Raw genomic sequence first — 24,381 nt, 5'->3', positions numbered from 1 at the left:
TTATTTTTATTTTATTTCGAGTCAAAATGTTTACATAACATAGGACACAACAACATCTCTTACATACAAAGCTTGTTGGAGAGTGTCCCTCAACCCAATTAACAAGATTGAATACATAGTATTTAAACCTTTTAAAAATTAAAAGACTAAACTTACAGTAAATGAACATTGTGGATCTCTTAAGATCATGTTATATGTTATAGAATTATGTTATGATTTATTTCTATATTATTAGATTCTAGAGAACAAACACTTATAAGTATTAAATGTGGTAAAAACATGCTATGATCAAATCCTTCCTTCTATTTATAACAAAATGTAAAAAAAATATTTCAAACTAATGTTTTGCATTATTTTCTGTAACATAAAAATCTAATAGATAATAACAAAGAAAAAAAAACTTTGTTGCATTTAAAAAAACATGAAAATTTAGAAATCTTAAATTGAAACTCTCAATGCTTAGACATAATTTCTTATAAATTATCTCCAATTCTCAAGGTATCTAGTGATTGTGACAATTGTGCATCATAGAATATGAAGATTTAAAATGCATAATTTCATTCCACTATTTTTTTTATAACCCAACTAAAAATTTCTAAATTTAAACACTTAAGAAAAATAAAACTACTAAAGTTAAAAATTAAATTATGCATTAAGGAATTTTTAAAACAAGGTTTACATAAACCAAACATAGCAAATATCTGTTTTAATCCGTTGAAGGGCATAAGATTGAAATTATTAAAGAGTTAAGCGCATATTTTATATTAAAAAAAACTTCAATTTATTTATTTATTGATGGTATGCATAATTAATCCGTTCACACTTCCATATGAGACCGCCATGTAGGTACACCCTGACTTGATCAAAGATGAGCAATGGGATAAAGTATGCGGTCGAATGACTAGGCATCCGAACCTTCGTACACACTATTCATTCGGCAACCACTCCTTTGACGGGTTATAGGAGAAAGATAATGCTTAAAACTTGTCGTAGAACTATTTTTAAATCACTATGTTCAAAATTTAAACTAAAATGTTTAGTAAATTATAATTCATTTTAATTAATGGTAAAAAACTTATAATTTATTATAAGTTAATAATAATATAATCTTTTAATTATAATTCAAATATACTTAAAATAATTAATCATAATTTTTATCTAATCTCCACGACTGAAATATTACGATGCAATCACAAATGTTGGAAATGCCAGCGACCAAAAATGCATCTTTTTTTTCTGCATTTGGTATTGTCTTGATGAGCCTGCTGGTGTGTTCCACATCGAAACAAATAACCATAATAGAAATGAACGAGGCAGACTATTACAAACAAATAAATTGTTTAAGAGAAATTCTTCGGCGTAAATCACAAGATAAATCATTTGTCGACGCATTTTGAACCAACAAGTGTGGTTCATTGTGGGATTTCACGTTGCATCCTAGCATGCCGAGAGGAGTAAAGAGCACCAAAAGGTGATTTCCTCAAAAGTTGCTCGTTCTGGGTTTGAAATGGTTGATTAGAGCTTCGCCACTGAGTTGTATCAGTGTCCTCGACGAGGTGTGCTCTCTTAAAGCCCTCATTTGATGGTGATAAGGATGGGAGGGGATTCTTTAGATCTCAAAGAATAACTTTTCTATGGAAATCAAGCGGCAAGGCTTTCCCTTTATCTTTTAATTTGTGCAGGGTTTTTTACCTATCCATCAGAAAGAGATCTATTTCTGTGAATTTTTGGAAATATACTCGTCTCTACTTAGAACGGGGAAAAGGGTGCTGCGCGAAATCTTGGTACAGGCCGAGCAACTTGATGTAAAGACGGAAACATGGCGGGTGAAAACATGAGAACTGGACGGGTTGCTACGTCGCGCCTCCGAGGATAGGATTGGAAGAACATAATTTGTATGGACGTCTTGATGTAAGGTATGACGGTTTTACCATACTATTTTGCTTCTTCTAGTCAAAATGGTATACCATAGTGTTTGCATTCCACAAATTGGCCTTTTATTCCGTTTGTGTCTGTCCTCTGAGTTTTTTTCCTATCAGGATTTAGTTTTCGTCTTCACAAAATTTAGAGGATTCATGCTTTTCTGTAAAAATTTCACAAATTGCATGTCTTAAGTTCCCTATCTTCGAACCATCCATGGTCCATCATTTCTGGTTTTGGCTATCTGAAATTTGTATTATTTCCCGTCTAGGCCAAGGTTTCAAGTTCAGAATAGGGAAATATTGGGGTAATTGCAATGGATGTTATTGCTACTGCATGGTTTTCTAAATTATAGTCAGAACGATATGGAATACTGCTTCTTCGTTCTGTGTTTAGTATTCCTTTTCTGCATGAATTTTCCCTTCCTATGTCATCACTATTCTTGAATTGCATCTCTGGTTGTCATTTCCTGCCCGGCATGAATGTCACTGGTTTTTCCAGTGACCGGAATTAGTTCTCAGGCGTCATGTTATTTTAAACTTTGTCGGGAAGGTGAACGCGTGTGGGATGTTACAGGCCACATGGGAGGCTATGGTATTTGTCCCTTTTCCCCAACCTGAGACGGCCAGAAAGTTTGGCGAATGCTATTTCCAACTCTATAGAAACATAAATTCCCTCTGACATGCGATGGAAATAGCGGTCGCCCTCTCTCTCCACGCTCCATTCATTTGTTCACGTGCTGTCACTCAGAGGTCGAGCACTATTTCCCTCCCATGTCAGAGGGCATTTATGTTTCTATAGGGTTGGAAATAGCATTCGCCAGATACTTTCGTCCCACGTCATCCATTTCACAATCCCTATTCTCATCTCTGACATTTCTCTATCCTATTTCAGGAAGTTTGTAGTGCGGATTGTATACGTGTTTCTCACAAATGCATATGGCGGTGTACTTGAACGATGAATAATTAAGGAGTAGGCTATAATACGACTTTTTGATGATGGATGGGACGTTGCTATGCATGATGGTCATACATAGCGTGGCAAGTATCTTGATTTGCCGGCAGCTCCTTTTTCCTTCCTACACCTATTTGCATGTCCTGGAGGTTTGACAATGAGCCGCCGCCATTGTTCTGCAAGGACGACTCATTAAAGCACGCATGCAGAACAATATTTGACTTGAAATTCAAAATTTGAAATTTGAGCGTGCTTCATGAAAGCCCATGCCCTAGGGTGAATGCATGAATGCCTGTGGGGTGGAGAGGATGGCAATGGGGATGTCGATCGATTCTTTAGCAGAAGGTGGCTTCACAAAGAATCTATACCTTCCCTGCTTCTGCAACAATTGCACCAATATCATCAACCTTTACTTCAATACCTATCCCTATCCCATCTGTGCGAGGCTCACAGAACCGAATACCTTCGGATGATAAGCGAGGTTAGATCATTTGTTGTTGCTCCTACAACAATTGGTTTTGGTCATATAACAATTTCTCCCACTTCGGCTCCATCTCCAGTCTCTTCATAGCTCAGTTATTAGGCCTTGATTCCAACGCAATCGGTGCCCTTTTATGGTGATAGCGATGGTGTTGTCTCCCCGCAAAATCAAACTCCCCCACCATTGTAGTCGATGTTCATCAGAATGCCACGCCTACGGAATTTATTTCATTTTTTGCGATAGAAGCATACTATAACAACCTTGGTGATGCCATATACAAGATATCCACGATTTCTGTGGGTTTCCAGGGAGCTCTTTTCGTTGCCATATTTTCTTGTGCGCGCCAAACCGAGTCGATAATTGGGTGTGACGTCTGGTGGAATACGCTCATTCTGTCCATCCTTGTTTTTTCGACCATTGTTTCCACAACGACAATCATAGTGGTCGTCCTTCACAAATTCGTGGATGATTCAAGCTGCTCAAACTTGAAAGGCAACATCAACAAGAAAGCAATCCGCTACTAGGCAATTGTCTTCAAGATGGAAGATTGACGAGGAGTTTGGCGATTTCTGCTGTTGAACTACAGATGAGGGTTTGCTGTATCTGGAGATCATGGGGACTTTTGTTAGTGGCTTGTTGGTGGCTACTAAGATGTGCATTTATTGTCATTTTAATTGTCTTCTTAGCATTTCTCTTTTTCGCCTGGTCCCATCTCCTCTGCTGATGGGACAACGACTCAAGATTTCTAGTTTGTCTAGTTTTCTATGAGAAAGTAGGGGTTTTTAAATTGGGAAGTTGTATTGGGTTCATATTGGTAGGGGGTTAAATAATGTTATTTTTAGAGGCATTTTCCAATATGTAGTCAAATTAAGGGTATTGTTTAATATGTCACGAACGAACGTGATATGTCATAGGTTCATTGAGTGAATCCCCCGTGGGCTGAGCTTAACACTAATAGCTCAAGCAATTCAAGATTTGTTATCATTGTAGCTACTAGTTAAATAAACCAATGATTTAATCATGGATAAATCATATTATGTTCACAATGCAAGCATGGCCAATGCTGATAATTGAGTTGTGGGTGAATAAATATAAGAGTGTGCAATAATATTGCTAAGTGATATAACATGTTGTTCTAACACGTGGCTATATGAAATTCACATACGACAAAGAGGTGGCAAGCAAATTGAAAGAAAGTGTTAGTGATTTTAATCATTTATTAAGCCATTCAATGGCCATATCTAATTTTAATCATTTATTAATCCATTCAATGACCATATCTAGCTAGACAAACAACACATAATGGAAGAACAAAAAGTCACAACTAACTTTTTGGATTAGCTCTGCTAGGTAAGAGACACCCCCCCTCAATTATGTACAACCCATATTCTGATTGTACGATCTTTCTACATGGGACGTAAATAACTTAGAGGATGTGTATGACCTCTTGGAAAGCCAACATTGACCTCAAATCTACCCAACATGTAAAAGCAATGCTCAAATGAGAGGGCTACAACTTGGGTAAAGAGAAAAACATCCAACTATTTGTTGAACTCAAATAAATTAATTTAGAAACCTCATATAAAAGTGCAGTGTCTCCAAGGTGACAACTATTGATCTTTGGACTTAGAAATGCATCACGCAGTGGTAGTAATAGAGTTATTATACTCTCTTTTAGACAAAGAAAACTAATATTTGCAGTGAATCCGTAAGTTTGATTATATATCCTTCTCATTTACACTCCCACTATTCACTCAGAATTGCCAAATTACCTTAGATAATGGATCTTACAACCACCACTTTCTATTTTTGTATAATTAATATTTTCCTTTTTTTGTGTTATTATTATTATATTAGAGGAATCGACAACTGGGCCAATCTTGTACTTGCGTGATACAAGGTTGATTCCAACCGTCAACACTATAAACTCTTAAGTGAGTATGTATGCCCCTTCTAGGCACATGTAGGTCAGGGGATTTGAACACTGGACCTCCTCGCACATAATACTTCATTTACACTATCATCACCAAATGAGTTGCCACTAAGGTGTTTTTTATATATAATAATTAACCTTCCTTACCGCCAAATTACTTTAGATAATGAATCTTCTAAACTACTACATATTTTGTATAATTATTAACCTTCTTTTTTTGTATAATTGCTATTATTCCTTAATTACCAAATTACTTTAGATAATAAAGCTTACAACCTCGATCCATTTCTCATCAATGACATATATCAGAGACATTCAATATAATGTAGAGTACATTTTTATTAAATATAAGCATTGGCACCAACTTATCCTTATTTTATCTGTCAATGTGACATAGTGTATGTAAAGTACACATTGAAAATTTCTATATGGTATATGGTTAACATAATATGGCTTTCAAGAAGTAATCTTAAACTTCATATATATATAATAATTGATGTTTACATCATTAAATACAATGAATGTGATGACCTATCAGATATATTGAATATGATTATTAATGATATTTGTATAATCTCTTTATGTACAATGCATTGGATACATTAAATATAAACGTTCACAACAACTATTATCATTGTCCTATAGTATAAATAAGTTTCCTATGTTGAGAATGGATACTTTGTGTATTTAATCTTTTAATGTAATATTATATTTATTATTAAAACTTAAAATTCAGAAAAAATTGATTCCCTCACAAAAGAGGGATGACTAGGGAATTCAAGAACTATTTTAAAAAATCAAATTTAATAAATATCTCATCCCTCACAAAGTTTATGACGAACATTTTTGGGTTTTTTCATACACAAAAGCCGCGCGGCAAGCCTGCAGTGGGGATTATAATCACGTCAATATAATTATACAAAGTTTAAAAGGAATGGGCGCAAGTTATCCCTAGGAGTGCTTCACGGAGAGATCTGGTCCACTTAACGACCTTCAATAATACATTTCATCCCATCCCATCCCATTTCAGAGTAACTGACCGGTTCTTTTGCATTGACCTTTGGAGAAAAAATATTAAATAACTGCGCGTTGATGAGATCAAAACATGTGCATTATAACTCGTCGAGTCGGTGTCCACATTACTTACAGAAATAGAAAACCTGTTTTGGCAACTCCATTCAAGTTTGAATTTTGACGAACTCGATTCGAGACGCTCACATCACAACTTGACAACGACATGACGACGTTTTTTCTTTCGGGAATGGATGGATCCCAGGAAGGTTGATGTCTTTTCACCAAGTTTTTCTGCTTCCACAACATCCTCTAAATACACACACACACACACACACACACACACACATATATATATATATATACATATAGCTTCAAACCTTTATGCAAAGTGCTACTGCTTACGATCGCAGCTCTGCATCCACACCCGACGTCACAGATTTATGTTTCCGTAAGTTATCGATAAAGCATTAGTCTCTCAATTTTGTTTGCTAGCTAGAAACTTCGTTTTCATCTGGAATTCTCTATAGGCTATATTATTATTATTTACTATGTAATGGATAGTGCATTTTTCGTGCGTATTGAAACGACAATGGCGAAGACCAATCAGTACTCGGCCCTTCTTCTTCTATTGCTTTGTGCAGCGGGTGTTGCTGGGGCTCTTGAAGTCGGTTTCTACGATTACAGTTGTCCAGAAGCGGAATCCACTGTGTTCGAGGTTGTGAGAGATGCATTCCTAAACAGTTCAGAAGTAGCTCCTGGACTCATAAGGATGCATTTCCATGATTGTTTCGTCAGGGTAGGCTTCAATATTCCATTATTACATTTTTATAAACATATCAACATCCAAAAATTCTACTAAAAATGCAAGTTTTCACAGCCTTTCCTAATGCTTTCTGCTTACAACTACATGTGTTCCTCTCTGTCTGTCTAGTCTATCCCTGCCGATTTAGAAGCACACATATCTAAATATATATATGTGCTTACAAATACATGTGTTTCTTTCTCGACTGTCACAATAGATATATGTAGTTGTAAGCAGAAAGCATTAAGAAGAGCTGTGAAAACTTGCATTTTCAACATAATTTTTGGACGTTGATATGTTTATAAAAATGTAATAATGGAATTATATTGAAGCCTACCCTGACGAAACAATCATGGAAATGCATCCTTATCAGTCTAGGAGCTACTTCTGAACTGTTTAGGAATGCATCTCTCACAACCTCGAACACAGTGGATTCTGCTTCTGGACAACTGTAATCATATAAACCGATTTCAAGAGCCCCAGCAACACCCGCTGCACAAAGCAATAGAAGAAGAAGGGCCGAGTACTGATTGGTCTTCGCAATTGCCGTTTCAATACGCACGAAAAATGCACTATCCATTACATAGTCAGTAAATAATAATAATATAGCATATAGAGAATTCCAGATGAAAATGAAGTTTCTAGCTAGCGAACAGAATTGAGAGACTAATGCTTTATCGATAACTTATGGAAACATAAATCCGTGACGCCGGGTGTGGATGCAGAGCTTCGATCGTAAGCAGTAGCGCTTTACGTAAAGGTTTGAAGCTATATATGTGTGTGTGTGTGTGTGTGTGTGTATTTAGAGGATGTTGTGGAAGCGGAAAAACTTGGTGAAAAGACATCAACCTTCCTGGGATCCATCCATTCCCGGAAGAAAAAATGTCGCCATGTCGTTGTCAAGTTGTGGTGTGAGCATCTCGAATCGAGTTCGTCAAAATTCAGACTTGAATGGAGTTGCCAAAACAGGTTTTCTATTTCTGTAAGTAATGTGGACACCGACTCGACGAGCTATAATGCACATGTTTTGATCTCATCAACGCGCAGTTATTTAATTTTTTTTCTCCAAAGGTCAATGCGAAAGAACCGGTCAATTACTCTGAAATGGGATGGGATGGGATGAAATGTATTATTGAAGGCCGTTAAGTGGACCAGGTCTCTCCGTGAAGCACTCCTAGGGATAACTTGCGCCCATTCCTTTTAAATTTTGTATAATTATATTGACGTGATTATAATCCCCACTGCAGGCCTGCCGCGCGGCTTTTGTGTATGAAAAAGCCCAAAAATGTTCGTCATAAACTTTGTGAGGATGAGATTTTTATTAAATTTGATTTTTTAAAAATAGTTCTTGAATTCCCTAGTCATCCCTCTTTTGTGAGGGAATCAATTTTTTCTGAATTTTAAGTTTTAATAATAAATATAATATTACATTAAAATATTAAATACACAAAGTATCCATTCTCAACATACGAAACTTATTTATACCATAAGACAATGATAATAGTTGTTGTGAATGTTTATATTTAATATGCATCCAATGCATTGTACATAAAGAGATTATACAAATATCATTAATAATCATATTCAATATATCTGATAGGTCATCACATTCATTGTATTTAATGATGTATACATCAATTATTTATATATATATATATATATATATATGAAGTTTAAGATTACTTCTTAGAAAGCCATATTATGTTAACCATATACCATATAGAATTTTCAATGTGTACTTTACATACACTATGTCACATTGACAGATAAAATAAGGATAAGTTGGTGCCAATGCTTATATTTTATAAAAATGTACTCTACATTATATTGAATGTCTCTGATATATGTCATTGATGAGAAATGGATCGAGGTTGTAAGCTTTATTATCTAAAGTAATTTGGTAATTAAGGAATAATAGCAATCATACAAAAAAGAAGGTTAATAATTATACAAAATATGTAGTAGTTTAGAAGATTCATTATCTAAGGTAATTTGGCGGTAAGGAAGGTTAATTATTATATAAAAAAAACACCTTAGTGGCAACTCAGTTGGTGATGATAGTGTAAATGAAGTATTATGTGCGAGGTGGTCCAGTGTTCAAATCCCCTGACCTACGTGTGCCTAGAAGGGGCATACATACTCACTTAAGAATTTATAGCGCTAAAAGTTGGAATCAACCCCGTATCACGCGAGTACAAGATTGGCCCAGTTGTCGATTCCTCTAATATAATAATAATAACACAAAAAAAGGAAAAATATTAATTATACAAAAACAGAAAGTGGTGGTTGTAAGATCCATTATCTAAGGTAATTTGGCAATTGTGAGTGAATAGTGGGAGTGTAAATGAGAATGATATATAATCAAACTTACGGATTCACTGCAAATATTAGTTTTCTTTGTCTAAAAGAGAGTATAATAACTCTATTACTACCACTGCGTGATGCATTTCTAAGTCCAAAGATCAATAGTTGTCACCTTGGAGACACTGCACTTTTATATGAGGTTTCTAAATTAATTTATTTGAGTTCGACAAATAGTTGGATGTTTTTCTCTTTACCCAAGTTGTAGCCCTCTCATTTGAGCATTGCTTTTACATGTTGGGTAGATTTGAGGTCAATGTTGGCTTTCCAAGAGGTCATACACATCCTCTAAGTTATTTACGTCCCATGTAGAAAGATCATACAATCAGATTATGGGTTGTACATAATTGAGGGAGGGTGTCTCTTACCTAGCAGAGCTAATCCAAAAAGTTAGTTGTGACATTTTGTTCTTCCATTATGTGTTGTTTGTCTAGCTAGATATGGTCATTGAATGGATTAATAAATGATTAAAATTAGATATGGCCATTGAATGGCTTAATAAATGATTAAAATCACTAACACTTTCTTTCAATTTGCTTGCCACCTCTTTGTCGTATGTGAATTTCATATAGCCACATGTTAGAACAACATGTTATATCACTTAGCAATATTATTGCACACTCTTATATTTATTCACCCACAACTCAATTATCAACATTGGCCATGCTTGCATTGTGAACATAATATGATTTATCCATGATTAAATCATTGGTTTATTTAACTAGTAGCTACAATGATAACAAATCTTGAATTGCTTGAACTATTAGTGTTAAGCTTAGCCCATGGGGGATTCACTCAATGAACCTATGACATATCACGTTCGTTCGTGACATATTAAACAATACCCTTAATTTGACTACATATTGGAAAATGCCTCTAAAAATAACATTATTTAACCCCCTACCAATATGAACCCAATACAACTTCGCAATTTAAAAACCCCTAGTTTCACTAGATATTGTAGGTATCCATTTTTTCGTCAACATTTTTTAAACCCCTTTATATCTTTTCATTAACTTTAAGCTTCATTTTTAATATTTTACAATATAAAAGCCCTTTCCCGCAATATATTTTGTCATTTTTTCCTCAATATATATCCCCCACTATGAACCCACGTGGTATGATATTGCTCCCCCAGTGAAGTCCCTGTGGCTTAGCCATAACTAAATTTTTGCTTGTAATTCCATATTCTCTTATCCACATATAATGCTACAAGCAACAAACACATTATAATCATTGGCCATTCTTCCTCGTAAACACAATAGTCCTTTACTCGCTACAATACTAGAGCCCATTTGTTAATTAAATAATTCATTTGCATTGGGTTTACAACCATGTATTTGATTTTATTGAAGCTATGTACTTGGACTGGAAGTTATAGTCACACCATAGTCATATAGAGGGGATTTCTACTATTAATATATATCTATATACACTCACAAATATTAATGTTTGTTAATACATTATTATAAGGCTATAATTATTAGGGAAAGCATTATTACGAAGTTATAGTCACAAGGGAAAGACACTATATGCGTGAACATTTTTAGTATTAAAATTTGAGTTGAAGTCTCAATATATGTGTATGTTTTTAGAATGCAAACTTCTGTGATTCATAATGTTTTTTTCCCGTCAAGAAAAATCGTAATTTCATTATAAAAGAGGAAATTACATGTTGTAGACGCTGATGCATATGCAGTGCATGATCAAGATCATGTATATCAGAAATGTTGCCTTTGTTCCACGCAGGGGACAACAATAAAACTATAACTAAGAGACATATAAAGTAACTGTATGAACATATACCGAGACAGTATATATTAACAAAAAAGGCTTATGCATGATCAAAATAAAGAGATGCATGTACCAGAACCATGATAAGTATTAAATATTCAAGTTCATAAAAGGCTTGTGATAACATTGGAAGAAAGAATCTCCTTCCTGTTCTCTGATTATCCAGATGCCCGGCTCCCCGATCGCAACCTCTTTGGAAACGTTGTCGGCTACTCCGTTCTACTCCCTGTAAATATGTGTGCAAGAGAGAATCAAAATGTGTGATCAATCTCAAAGTCTCATCCAAGATGTGCAATAATGTATATGTAGAGCATCTAGTTTTTTCTGTTCAGCCAATCACATATTATTTTAGAGTCCTCATAAAGTTGCAAATCTGTACAATGTTTCTCCAAAGCAAATTGTATGGTGTGTTTTGCAGCAAGGAGCTCGGTTGAGTTGTTTGTGCATCTGTGAAGACCAATCAGCGCGCTGAAAGAATGAAGTTGGGATAGGTGAAGATAGCCCCCCCACCACAGCCTTACTATTGGGCAGCGCCATAAAAAAAAACCAATGGTTTGTTGTAATTTGTTTGATGATGAGAAGGGTTGCGCCGGTTACTTGGAGGAGGATCATCTGAGATGAGAGTGTAATCAACAATGACTTTTGCTGCCAAGGCATCCCAATTTGGGACCAAATCCTGAAAAATATTGTGATTTCTAGCTGTCCAGATTGTCCAACAGGTAAGAAGTGGGAGGTTTTGAATCTTAGAGGGCATGGAAGTCTGATACCAGACTTGCCACGCTGCAAGTAAAGTATTCCCAGCCCTAATAACAGAGGGATTGATACGCTGAAGAATCAGTTTCCACAGATAACCAGAAACTGTACAATCTAAAAAAAGGTGAGAAGTTGTCTCGATTCCCTGTTTACAGAGACAGCACTGGTGGGGCCCATGCTGTGATCGCTTGAGAAGATTTTCTCCTGTTGGTATTTTGTTCCAGAGAATGGTCCACATTAAAAGTCTAGATCTGGGGGGTGCCTTCAGTGTCCAAAGATGTCTCCACCAATCAGCCAGCAGAAGAGGTCGCCTTGGTGCAACCAAAGTCAAATAACCTTCCTTTGGGGAATATCTGCCATTTTTAGATAAAGCCCAAATAATTTCATCATCCCCTTCCAATATACGGATGTGGGTGTCTGTAAGGGCTCGTTGTGAACTCCTCCCATTGCTGTGACCAAATAGGAGGAATGTTTAAATGCTCTGCAGATTTCCAAGCTTGATGAAGGAAAGTGGAATTTTCCAGGTCAGTAATCTAAGAAATATAAGTGAAATTGCATTGTTGGAGATACAAAATGAGGTCCCTCGGTAATCGGTGCATGTCCCCACAACCCACCCAAGGATCAAGATCGATTCAGACTGTGTTGCCAGATCGAATCCTCCTGGTGATACCTTCCCTGATCGGACTCAAAGCTTTAAGTATCGCCTTCTAGATAATAATTGAGACCCCTGAGATACTTTGATGAGCTCTCCTAATCTAGTCCATGATGTGTAGGGGAGCTATGTATTTTTCATATGTAACCCTCGTCCATAGGACGTCTGTTGTAACTAATTTCCAACCAAGTTTTGCAGCAAGATCTAAAGAGAAATCCTCAAGTGTTTTAAGGCCCCACCCGCCCCTTTTTTCTAGAAGATTTAGAGCCTCCCGTTTGACCCAAGCAAAAATCCTTCCCTATTTGTTCCCTTGCCAAAGGAACCTACAGCGGATGGCTTGAATTTTGTTGAGGATGCCCCTGGGAATCCAAGGCAAGGACATCCAATATACCGAGGTGGCCTTCAGGACGCTTTTGATGAGAGTGAGTCTTCCAGCCCACGAAAGATATTTGAGGTACCATGTGTTTAGTCTTTTCTCCAATTTGACGATGAGCCAAGTCCAGACAACAATTTTATAGCCTAGAGGCTTCAACTTGTAGCCCAGATATTTGAGGCCTTCTGCTAATTGCAACTGGAAGAACTAGAAGCGCTGTAGGGCAAAGAATATGTCATGGGGAGTACACTCAGCAGTGGTCAATGTAGACTTGTTGTCATTTCCAATCATACCTGTAGTCACTTGAAAGAGGGTGAAAGTTGCCTTGATGATGCTAATGTCCCCAATACTACCATTGATAAAGACCAAAATGTCATCAGCAAACAGAAGGTGTGTTAGGGTGCAACCTTCTGTAATCTTTATGCCTTTTATTCTGCCCCTTTGATGCTCATCTTTAATGAGATTGTTGAGACCTTCCATAATGAGCAGGAAGAGTAATGGCGAAAGGGGGCATCCCTGTCTCAACCCCCTTCTGGAGGTGAAGAAGGGAGAAGCACTTTCGTTCACCAAGACACTAAAGGGTATATTAGTAATGCAGCTCATGATCTATTTAATGAATAAATACGGGAAGCCCAGGTGAGTTAACAACATTCTAATATAAAGCCAATTCACTCTGTCGAAAGCTTTAGATAAATCAACTTTCAAAATCATACCTTTGCCACGCCTTGAATGGAGTGTATGGATTACCTCCGGGGCAGTGCCAACAACGTCATGGATCTGTCTGTCTTTTAGGAAGGCAAATTGTTCTGGCGAGATGTGGTTAGAGAGGATGGGTTTCATCCTGTTGGCAATAATCGTATATATGCAGTGGCAGAGTGATATCAGGAAAAAATCCTCAAAGGTATCCGGGTTGTCCTTCTTTAGAAAGAGTGCAAGGAATGTAGATGTAATAGAGTTTTCAAGAAATCCTTTGCATCTCGAAACCTCTACTATTCATAGGAGATCTTCCCCAATGATGTCAAAAAATGCCAAATAGAATTCCACCAACCAATCATCAGGCCCTGGACTTTTTTCCTTTTTGAACCATTTTAAGGTGTGTTCCAATTCCTCCAAAGTAACTGCCTTAGTTAAATCTTCCTCTTCCCTGAGATCCACATATTTGGGGAAGAGCTGAACCACTCTAATGATTTCTACAAGATTAATATCCTAGGGGGCTTGGTAAGCTTTCTTGAAATGTGAGGAGGCCAGATCAGCAAGTTGTGGAAAGGTATTAATTGCCTGCGCCTATGACTGCGTACGAGCAGCGTCTCCTTTTCGTCAACGTAATAAGCAATTCTGCATGGGAAAATAGCGAAAACCAGCGCTCAGCAGAAAAATGTGAGAGAGCATGCTAGAGACTTCTCTGATAAGACTCAGGGAAGGAGAAACGCCTAAAGGCAAAAGCCGTGTCTTAATATAAAGCATTTGTGCTTTTTTTCTCTGAAAAAATGCAAAAATCCGGGATTGAACAGTATTCAATTCCAGTGAAATTGAATGAAAAGGACAGGGATGGAGATGGTAAGACATATTTCATCTGGAGAGGGACATTTAATTGATTTGGGTTAAGCAGGATTGGAAAGTAATTGCTTGTTTAACCCTGTAAAACCCATTGCGGGCAAGCCAAGAGTAGGAGATTGAAAGGGAGGGGTGGTTGAATTCAGATAGAGGGAAAAAACACAATCATCGTGATATGCATCCCCCTGCCTCGCTTTACTTGATGACTGAATCCCTGACTCTCCTGACTCATATATGGGTATCTAAAATAGTATGCAACGTATTTCACTTGCAACTAGTACCAACCCTAATTGGTTTGGCTAGTCCTTTTCAGCCATCAAACCCTAATTGACGGACTGTCATTTCCTCTTTCAGCTTACCCACAAAGACCCTCTGGCAAGCCATAATAATGAGACTAGGGTGGACTGGTTCAAAGCCCATTACTATTCAAAATATTATATATATATATATATATATATATTACTATTCAAAATATTTTCTATATATATTTTGTTGATAAGGCATAATATAGTTAACATATTTTCAAATAGTTCATTTAAATACTCACATTTTTCTTACTTTAGATTATTTTACATGAAATTATATTAAATAATATGGACAGCTAACTAAACATGATATGCATATCGTATTCTTTTTTGTTTTTAATTATAGCACACACAGGCTTTTATATTTACAAAATATTTTATTTTTATTTTAAGAGGGACATGTGTCACTTCCACTTCGAGAATGCACTGAATTACACACATCACTGTCATACTCAATTATAGAAATGAGCAAGTCCGCTAAAAAATTTTAGGTCCAATAATTTGATGAACAATTTGTTTCTCCAAATGTGTGGTTGAACATTCAAGACACATTCTTTAAAATTTCATGTTCTAATTAAAAAAATATTAATATTATTTAAAAAAACCCTCATTTTCACACTACACTATAAATAAATAATAATAATAAAAGAATATCCATATTAACTGTAAATTAGTCATTCATATAAACGAAAATTAAAAGTAAAGATTCTAGGCTTCACAAAATAAGATTGTTTTACATTTTGATTTAACAATAATTAGTGATCAAGGTTTACAATACACTAGTCATCCACATAAATGAAAATTAAATGTAACAAAATGAGCTGTATGAGCTTAAGGTTATATAATCTGACTGCTTTAGATTTTGAAATAATAATAATAACCTAGTCATTCATATAAATGAAAATTAAATGTAAGAATATAAGGCTTCTAGGATAAGTAAATATATAATTTGATTGTTTTATATTTTGGAATATTTATATTTTTTTCAATTAAAATTGATTAAATTTATTAAAACCACTAAATATAAAATACTTAATTTTCTAAATTTTTCGCTGGATTAAAATTATTTATATATTTTAAATTAAATAAATATTATTACTGGAAAAGAATAATTACACAATACCTAAAAAAATTATAAGAATCTTGACTAGCAAGGAAAAGGTTAAATATAAAACAGGTTGGCAATTATCTACATAAAAAATGCAAAAATATGCATGCAGTGTCAAGGTGATTGAAGTGGCAGGTTATAACCATAAAAAACAAAATCTGGGCGAAGTATAAGGTGATTGAAGTGGCAGGTTATAACCATAAAAATTTATGATCTCGGTGATTCTATCTTATAATATCACTTCACTGCTCGGCGTGTAAAGAATAATGAATGCCGGGTATAGGCACCAAAGGCAAAACATCTCTTTCCATTATTTGTAATGTCATACAGTTGAGTTGAGGACAAAGTATAGTGAATGCCATGTGCTACAAAAGGACGGCTACAGGTAAGGACGATTTAAACAACGATGGGTTCCTGCGTTTTGCCTCATATAACACCAGTGGTATCCGTAAGATTTCCTTGTTTTCATTTGTACGGGTACGAATTTGTTATTTTCATATCAACCCGTAGGATTTCACGATCTTAACATTTGGGCGCAAGAATTTTATTTATTTATTTGGCTTTCTGCACTCTTAAAATTATAAAGATGTGTTTTTTCATTTAACATTGAAAGTATAACATTAGTTATCTATATTTTTTTGAAAAGTGTATTTATTGTTTTCTTTTTTTTATGTTGTATGAGTTTTTGGAATTTCGGAACTTTCAGAACTTGGATACGAGTGTTGAGAACGGTTAGAAATTTCCTCAAAATTTACATTGAAAGTATAACATTAGTTATCTATATTTTTTTGAAAAGTGTATTTATTGTTTTCTTTTTATGTTGTATGAGTTTTTGGAATTTCGGAACTTTCAGAACTTGGATACGAGTGTTGAGAACGGTTAGAAATTTCCTCAAAATTTACAGAAAACGATTAATCAAGAGTGGTAATATTATATAACAAAAAAATAATATATATATATATATATATCAAAATTAACATGTTCAATTATTATCATCTCTCTTATATATAAATATATTTTTCGGGTGTTTTTTTCCCTAAGTCTCTCCCTTTCATATATATAAAATATTAAAATATCAAGTTCATTATGACATATGACCAGTCTTTGAAACATAAAAATACAAAAGAACAGTTTTACATATGTTTCTCTAGTTATTCTTAAGAGAAAAAGTAAAGAAACTCTAATGTTTAAGCATTCACTACCACATATGATTTGCACACACAATCTTCTGTGATATATATACATAAACAACAAAAGAAATACTCATCAACATGACATCCCAGATATCGCCCTTACATCGAGGTGCCACACGCTTCCTTAACCCATCAAGAGATTGTTCCAGTTTCTCTTCTCAATTAAGGATATCTGTGTTAAGGATGTCTTTGACCTTTCTTCCCGCGAAGATTTCAACTTAGCTCATGTTTTGTGGGTAGTTCAGGTATTTCTCTACAGATTTTGTATTCCCCAACCCTAGGGAACGCGGAAACTCCAAAAAAAAATAAATCTTCAAAGCTCCCGGAACTTTCTCAAGCTCCCATTGCAGCTCCCATTGAAAAGGGAACATTCCCATAAGGTTCCAAAGCTCCGAGAACCATTTTAACGGGTTTCCCAACTCTTGAGAGCGGTTCGTGTAACATAGATTTTCTTTTGTTTTTATTTTCCTTTGTAAGTGTAAGAATCTAATTGTATAAGTAGGATTTATCATTTTCATTTGTAAGACGAGATTTTTTTTTCAAAAAGTATTTATTAATTTTTTTTTTATGAATTTTTTATTTTTATTTAACTCGCTTGAAAAAATATATTTATTGTTTTAAAACTCTGTTTTTTCTATTGTATTGATTTGGAAATTGTTATTGTAAAAAATATGTATAATTTAGTGTTTAATTTGGCAAATTGACATCTCAATCCATCACATAAATGAGGAAGAGGGTTAGTAAGCTGTCGCTGTCAAAAAGTCAAATATTATTCTTAACTATCATTTCCACTTGGCATGAATGGTATCGTAAATTTTATCTACCCGCATATTTTTTTTTGTAGGAATGACATGGCATGGAAGACATGATATGAATCCATACATGGCATCCTTGTAGGCAGTGGTCCCACGAGATATTCCAGGCAATCATCATGGTAAATGAAACATCTTTTTACTTCCAATTCCCACCTGATTTTCAAAAGCCTCTGAGCGTTGCAAACTTATCAACCATTCATCGATTAAATGGAAGTGGTAAGAAACTTGAGAGACGACATTAATCTTCCACTTTATTAATAATTTTTTTTTTTTTTTTATATAAATAATTGAAGTGATTATAAATTTCCAGAAACTTTTAATCACTATACAAAATTATCTCTAATTTCATATCCAGATTTTGTAAATATATATAATTTAGTACTTTTATTTTCTTGAGAATTAGATCAGTGATAATGACGCATCTTAAACTTTGATCCTCTGGTATATTGATGGAGGATTAATGCGGAAGAAAATATAATGTATAATGTATAAATATATGTGGTTGGGTGGTGATTTAGTTTGTTTAATTATTTTATGCATTTTTTGGTTTGAATATGTTTTGAGTTTAATATGGAGATAAAAGAATAAGAAGGTAATAATGTTATTTATGGAATATAAGAAATGTGATGATTATATAAAAAATTACAAAAACGATGAGTGAGTCAGTTGGAATCGTTTAAAAAAATAATAACTTAATAGTTGTAGTAAATTGTTTTTCTAAAAGATAACAAAATTTGCCTTGTTTTCTTTGTGCAAATTGAATAATTCAATCAATTTGTCTTTAGTTACATCTGAAATAATAATGGTCTTTAATTACATCGTTAAAATAACAATAAAAGAAATTTGAATGTGGTTGTGTATAATAAAACTTACTTTTACTATACAATATATTAATTTATTTTTTTTGTTATGAAAATTGTTGAGATCTTTTATAAACGCTGTTTTTATTTATGTTGATAGGTAATTTTTAGGGAAGATTCTTATATTTATTTATATTTTAATCTAAATCTTTATCTAATGGTCATAAATGAAATATATTGATATATTCTAGTTATCTCTTATTCCGGTTATCAATATGTATCCTTTTACATTTACCTAATACAATGATGAATTCACCACACAAATTATCAAATAACAAATAACACCATGTGAATCAACCCATTAATTGTAAAAGATAAAAAATAATGATAAACATATATCAATCATATTTACTAATATAACTGTATCGATCCTAAATTTGTGAGTTCCTCATATTTAAATTATTATTAGTTATAAAAATAAATTTATTTGTATTTTAAATTAATTAAACATTAATGATTAAAAAATAATCATTCATATACAATTTAATTTTTTTCATTAACCCATAAGAAAAAAGTATATTGGCATTCATATATCAAAGCACTAAACTTCAAACAAACTTGGAAAAAACAAGTACATTATTTTTTCACATTTACTTTTAGATGGAATCTCAATATATTAGTTAGTAATTTTCTTTCCTCTTCTTTTTTTACAAAATATATAATTTTATACCTTTGTATGTGGATAAAGGGTTTTGTGAAATCTAGGATGATGTTAAAATGTAAAAGTGTAGTTTAATTATCTAATGTTTTGATTTTTTTTGAGTAAATTTTGTGGTTAATGGATTTGTTGGATTGTAAATTTTAGTTATATATTCCACACAATTTAAGTGCTCTAAAGGTTTCTTTGGACATTCAGTCCATTTATGCATTCAAAACAAAATATAAATAATGGAAAATTATTTTTTTTTCAAAGAATTTTATCATCAAATTTTGACAAAAAGACCAAAATATAGAACAATTAAACTACATCAAATATTAAGAGACAAAAGCATATATACCTACTTTCCATCATAAAAATCACAAGTCTGGCTTAGGCACCATCTCCATAAGACCTATGAAAGGGTAATAATATTAATGGCTCTCATGACACCTTGAGCTCATGATATAGAAGCTAAGATTAATGGCTCTCATGACACCTTGAGCTCATGATATAGAAGCTAAGTAAGAGAATGCCCCCCAACAAAGAAGGAAGCACTAGAAAGAAAACACCAATTAATAAAACTTTTAACAAACACACTTGTTCTTGTTCTCTTTTTAGTGGAGGTGAATAGACATGGAAAAGTTTTTAGTAGAGTGTTTTTCGAGCACATAAACTTTTAAAGTCTCGACAATTACATTTTCATAACACCCCTCTCTCTCTTGATAGTTATACATCCTCCCACACTCAATTTTTGTAAAATACATACATTGAAAAAGATGCAACATGGTAAGGAAAACATATAATTTTCTTGATGCTTGTTATTAAGTACAACACACATGTACATTGTGTTACCAAACATGCTAGTTTTAGGGTTAATACAAAACCTAAATTTTGCTAAAATGACAATTTAAAAGGAAGAGGCACCCATTTGTACAATGCCATGCACACTACATTAGGCTAACATTTGATAATAAAAAAATGTTAATGCACTAAATAAAATAGCTACATTGATTCAAGTGATACAATGTGTAGTATAATAAGTTTTAAAATGATTGTTGTGCAATGTGCACTAAACATACCATTGCTCTAGTGTGCTCTAAATAGACCATTGCATTGATGTATCTTTATACAAGGAGCATTGCATAAGGTCCCATTAAATTATTTTATTTAGAAAATGGATTTTGAATTGTACTAAACATAGCTACACATTGGTGCATAACACAAACATATCTAACAAGGTAGGTTAAGATATTTTATGGAGGAAAACATGTTAGGGATATGAGGCACATTGGAGTAGGGTAAAATAAAGCACCGACCAAATTATTGTTTTAATTTTCCTTTAGTACTTCATACATGTTCAAGCTTCAATGTTGTGTGAGAATGTAATAATGAAGGAGGAAAACATAACATAATCCTATGACATGATGTTAGGAGATCCACAAGGTCAATTTATTAAAAGTTTAGTTTTTTATTTTTTAAAAGTTTATATAATATGCATTCAATCTTATTAATATTAGTGTATCTTATGATCCAAAGCAATGCAAAAATATTTATAGTAAAATGTATATTTTATCTTTATATCCAATAGTATATATTAGATTATGTAAACCATAACATAAACCATATTAATTAATCTACTTTTGATTTTTTATTGATAACATTCAATAGTTTTACTTTGTTAGTCATCTTATATATCTCATAAGATCTTCTTAGTCATATGTCATATAGGTTTTAACCTCGTACATAAATTACCTGCATATGAATTCTAAAACACAGAAAATAAACAATGCGAGAGCATAACACACAAAACACACAACACACAGAGATTTCCCCTGGATCCCAAAACCGGGACTACCAGATTGATTTTTCATTATGTTCCTTTCAATGTTACAATACATATTTATACATGCCGAAGCATCCAATACCATGGACCGAAAACCATCACGTCCAAAACCATGTGCTAAAATCATGCACAAAACCATAGCTGGGTCTGCCCCGGACCCCATAAAGTGGGGTTATGAGTACACCTCAAACCCCCTGTGACCCCCCCGCTACACAATCGGCGCAACGAAGGGGGTGCTTTGACCCCCTCTAACCCCCCGGTTAACTACGTGGGCTAGTCGTGGAAAGAATATAACACAACCCAACATTCTCCCACTTGTTGTTTTCTTTCCACATGGGGCCACAAGAGAGCTTAGTCATTTTTCCAGCCCTGAAACGCCCATTGTTTCTCTACACCAAGAGAACTTCTCAGAGCTCACAGATTTTGTCAATGCATCTGTAGTATTCTTCAAAGTGTCCACCTTTACCATCAACACCTTTTTGTCTTTTATCATATCCCTTACAAAGTTATACTGAACATCAATGTGCTTTGTCTTTGAATGATATGCAGGGTTCTTTGCCAAGAAAATTGCACTTTGGCTGTCACAGTCTATCCTTATAGCTTCCTGTATTAACCTCATACTTGAACACAATCTCTGCAACCAAACTACTTCCTTGCTTGCATGAATGGCTGCCATGTATTCTGCCTCTGTAGTTGATAGTGCCACTATAAATTGTTTCTTACTCATCCAACTGACTGCACCTCCAAATAGGTTAAACACATACCCACTTGTAGATCTTCTCTGATCCAAATCTCCAGCCCAGTCTGCATCAACAAAGCCATGAATATCCAACACTCTGTCCAATCCTGGTCTTCCTTGATAGCACAAACCATAATCACTAGTGCCACGCAAATACCTGAAAACCCGCTTCACTGCTGTCCAATGCTCCTTCCCTAGTTTTGACATAAAGCTGCTCAATACTCCCACTGCATGTGCAATGTCTGGTCTAGTACAGACCATTTCATACATCAGGCTACCAACTGCACTTGCATATGGAACACGGGACATGTCCTCTTCCTCTTCTTGAGTCTTGAGACACTGTTCAGCAAATAACCTCACACCTACAGGAATAGGAAGCTTCACCGGTTTACTATCCTGCATATTAAACCTCTGCAGTATTGTCTCGACATACTTCCTTTGGTTTAACTAGAGCTTCCTCTTTGTACGATCTATTTTAATTTCCATGCCCAAAATATAGTTTGCAGCACCAAGATCTTTCAAGTTGAATTTGGAGGACAATTGGGTCTTCAATCCTGGATAATTTCTTTGTCATTTCCAACTAGCAACATATCATCCACATACAAGACCAAATAAATAACACGGTCACCAATTAATTTAAAATACACACAGTGATCCGCTTTGCTTCTGGTGAAGCCAAGTCCCCGTATAAATGTATCAAATTTTTGATACCACATCCTTGGTGACTGTTTTAACCCATAAAGAGACTTCTTTAACTTGCATACCAGTTCTTTCTTACCCTTCACCGCAAAGCCTTCAGGTTGCTTCATGTATATTTCCTCTTCTAGATCCCCGTGAAGAAATTTTTTCTTCACATCCATCTGTTTTACCTCAAAATCAAAAGAAGCAACAACAGATAAAAGTAATCTAATAGAAGTTACCTTGACAACATGAGAAAAAAATATCACCAAAATCAATTCCCAACACTTGGGAATAACCTTTTGCTACCAATCGAGCTTTGTATTTTCTCCACCTTTCCTTATGCATTTGTCTTCTTCTTGAACACCCATTTGTTGCCAATGGGTTACCTTCCAGCCGGCAACTCCACCAGATCCCAAGCCTCATTTTTGTGCAAAGATGCCATTTCATCAACCATGGCCTCTTTCCAGAGTTTTCCCTCCTCTGAATCTATTGCTTCTTTCACAGTTCTGGGATCATCGTCAGTAATAGATAAAGCAAAATTTGAACAAAGAGTAGATGGACTATAGTTTTCTGACTGCCTTCTTTCTCGAACTGATCTTCTCATAGCCGAAGTTTGTGGCTCTTCCTCTTCTGATTCCTCCTCTGCTGTAGAGTCTGATTCTTCCTCCTTTAGTTCAAACTCTATCTTCTCAGCTTATTTTGGTTGGAATTCATGTTTAATAACATATTTCACCTCTCTGAACACCACATCTCGGCTGTACACAACCTTCCAAAGCTTATAACCCTTTAAACCATCCTTATACCCAATAAAGATGAACTTTTCAGATTTACTATCCAACTTGGTTCGTTTCTCCTTTGGAACATGTACATATGCATCACATCCAAATACCCTCAGATGTGAAAGAGAGGGTTTCTTACCAATCCATACCTCTTGTGGAGTCTTATCCTCCAACGCTGATGAAGGTGACTTGTTGACCAGGTAACATGTAGTATCCACCGCCTCTGCCCAGAATTCCTGTCCTAACCCGGCACCACTGAGCATGCTTCTTGCCCTTTCCATCAACGTCTTATTCATTCTTTCTGCAACTCCAATTTTCTGAGATGTATAAGGAGTAGTCTTCTGTCATGCTATACCACATTTCTTACAAAATTCTTCAAATTCCTTGCTGCAAAACTCTCCACCATTATCTGTCCTTAGCTCCTTTATCTTCTTCTCTGTCTGATTTTCCACGAGAGCCTTAAATTCTTTAAAACTGTCAAAGGCTTCAGATTTCTTCTTAAGGAAATATATCCATGTATTCCTTAAGAAGTCATCTATAAATGATACATAGTACACAGAATTACCCAGTGATGGAACCCTCATAGGTCCAAACACATCACTGTGCATAAGTTCTAATATCTGTTTCGTCCTCTTACCACTAGAGGGGAAACTCACCCGACTCTGCTTCCCGTATACACAATTTTCACGGAAATCAAAATCCAGAGAGCTATTACTCATACCTTCTACCATACCTTTACCATGAAGTATTCGAAGGCCCTTGTCTCCAATATGTCCAAGCCTTTGATGCCACAACATGGTCTTCTCTCGAGAGACCACTAGATTTTC

At 34.8% G+C, this 24,381-nt stretch overlaps 1 protein-coding gene across 3 annotated transcripts in view; it reads left to right on the top strand.

Moving 5' to 3' along the window:
• Window positions 1–18,411, top strand: part of LOC149148360 (uncharacterized) — a 151,938-nt gene extending 133,527 nt beyond the window's left edge. For 2 of the 3 annotated variants that reach the window (XR_016262328.1, XM_089438504.1), the window contains one exon: window positions 18,042–18,113. The gene's annotated coding sequence lies outside the window, so the exon portion shown is untranslated. Of the gene's footprint in view, window positions 1–18,041 lie in introns of all 3 variants that reach the window. The other variant, XM_089438501.1, reaches the window with a different exon arrangement.
• The last annotated feature ends 5,970 nt before the right edge of the window (window positions 18,412–24,381 follow it).

This window comes from Pinus tabuliformis, chromosome 9 (genome assembly GCF_031772625.1).
Source record: "Pinus tabuliformis cultivar Carrire ecotype Pingquan chromosome 9, CPIR1, whole genome shotgun sequence".
In the NCBI taxonomy this organism is placed as follows: domain Eukaryota; kingdom Viridiplantae; phylum Streptophyta; class Pinopsida; order Pinales; family Pinaceae; genus Pinus; species Pinus tabuliformis.
This window is presented reverse-complemented; position numbering and strand designations above follow the sequence as displayed.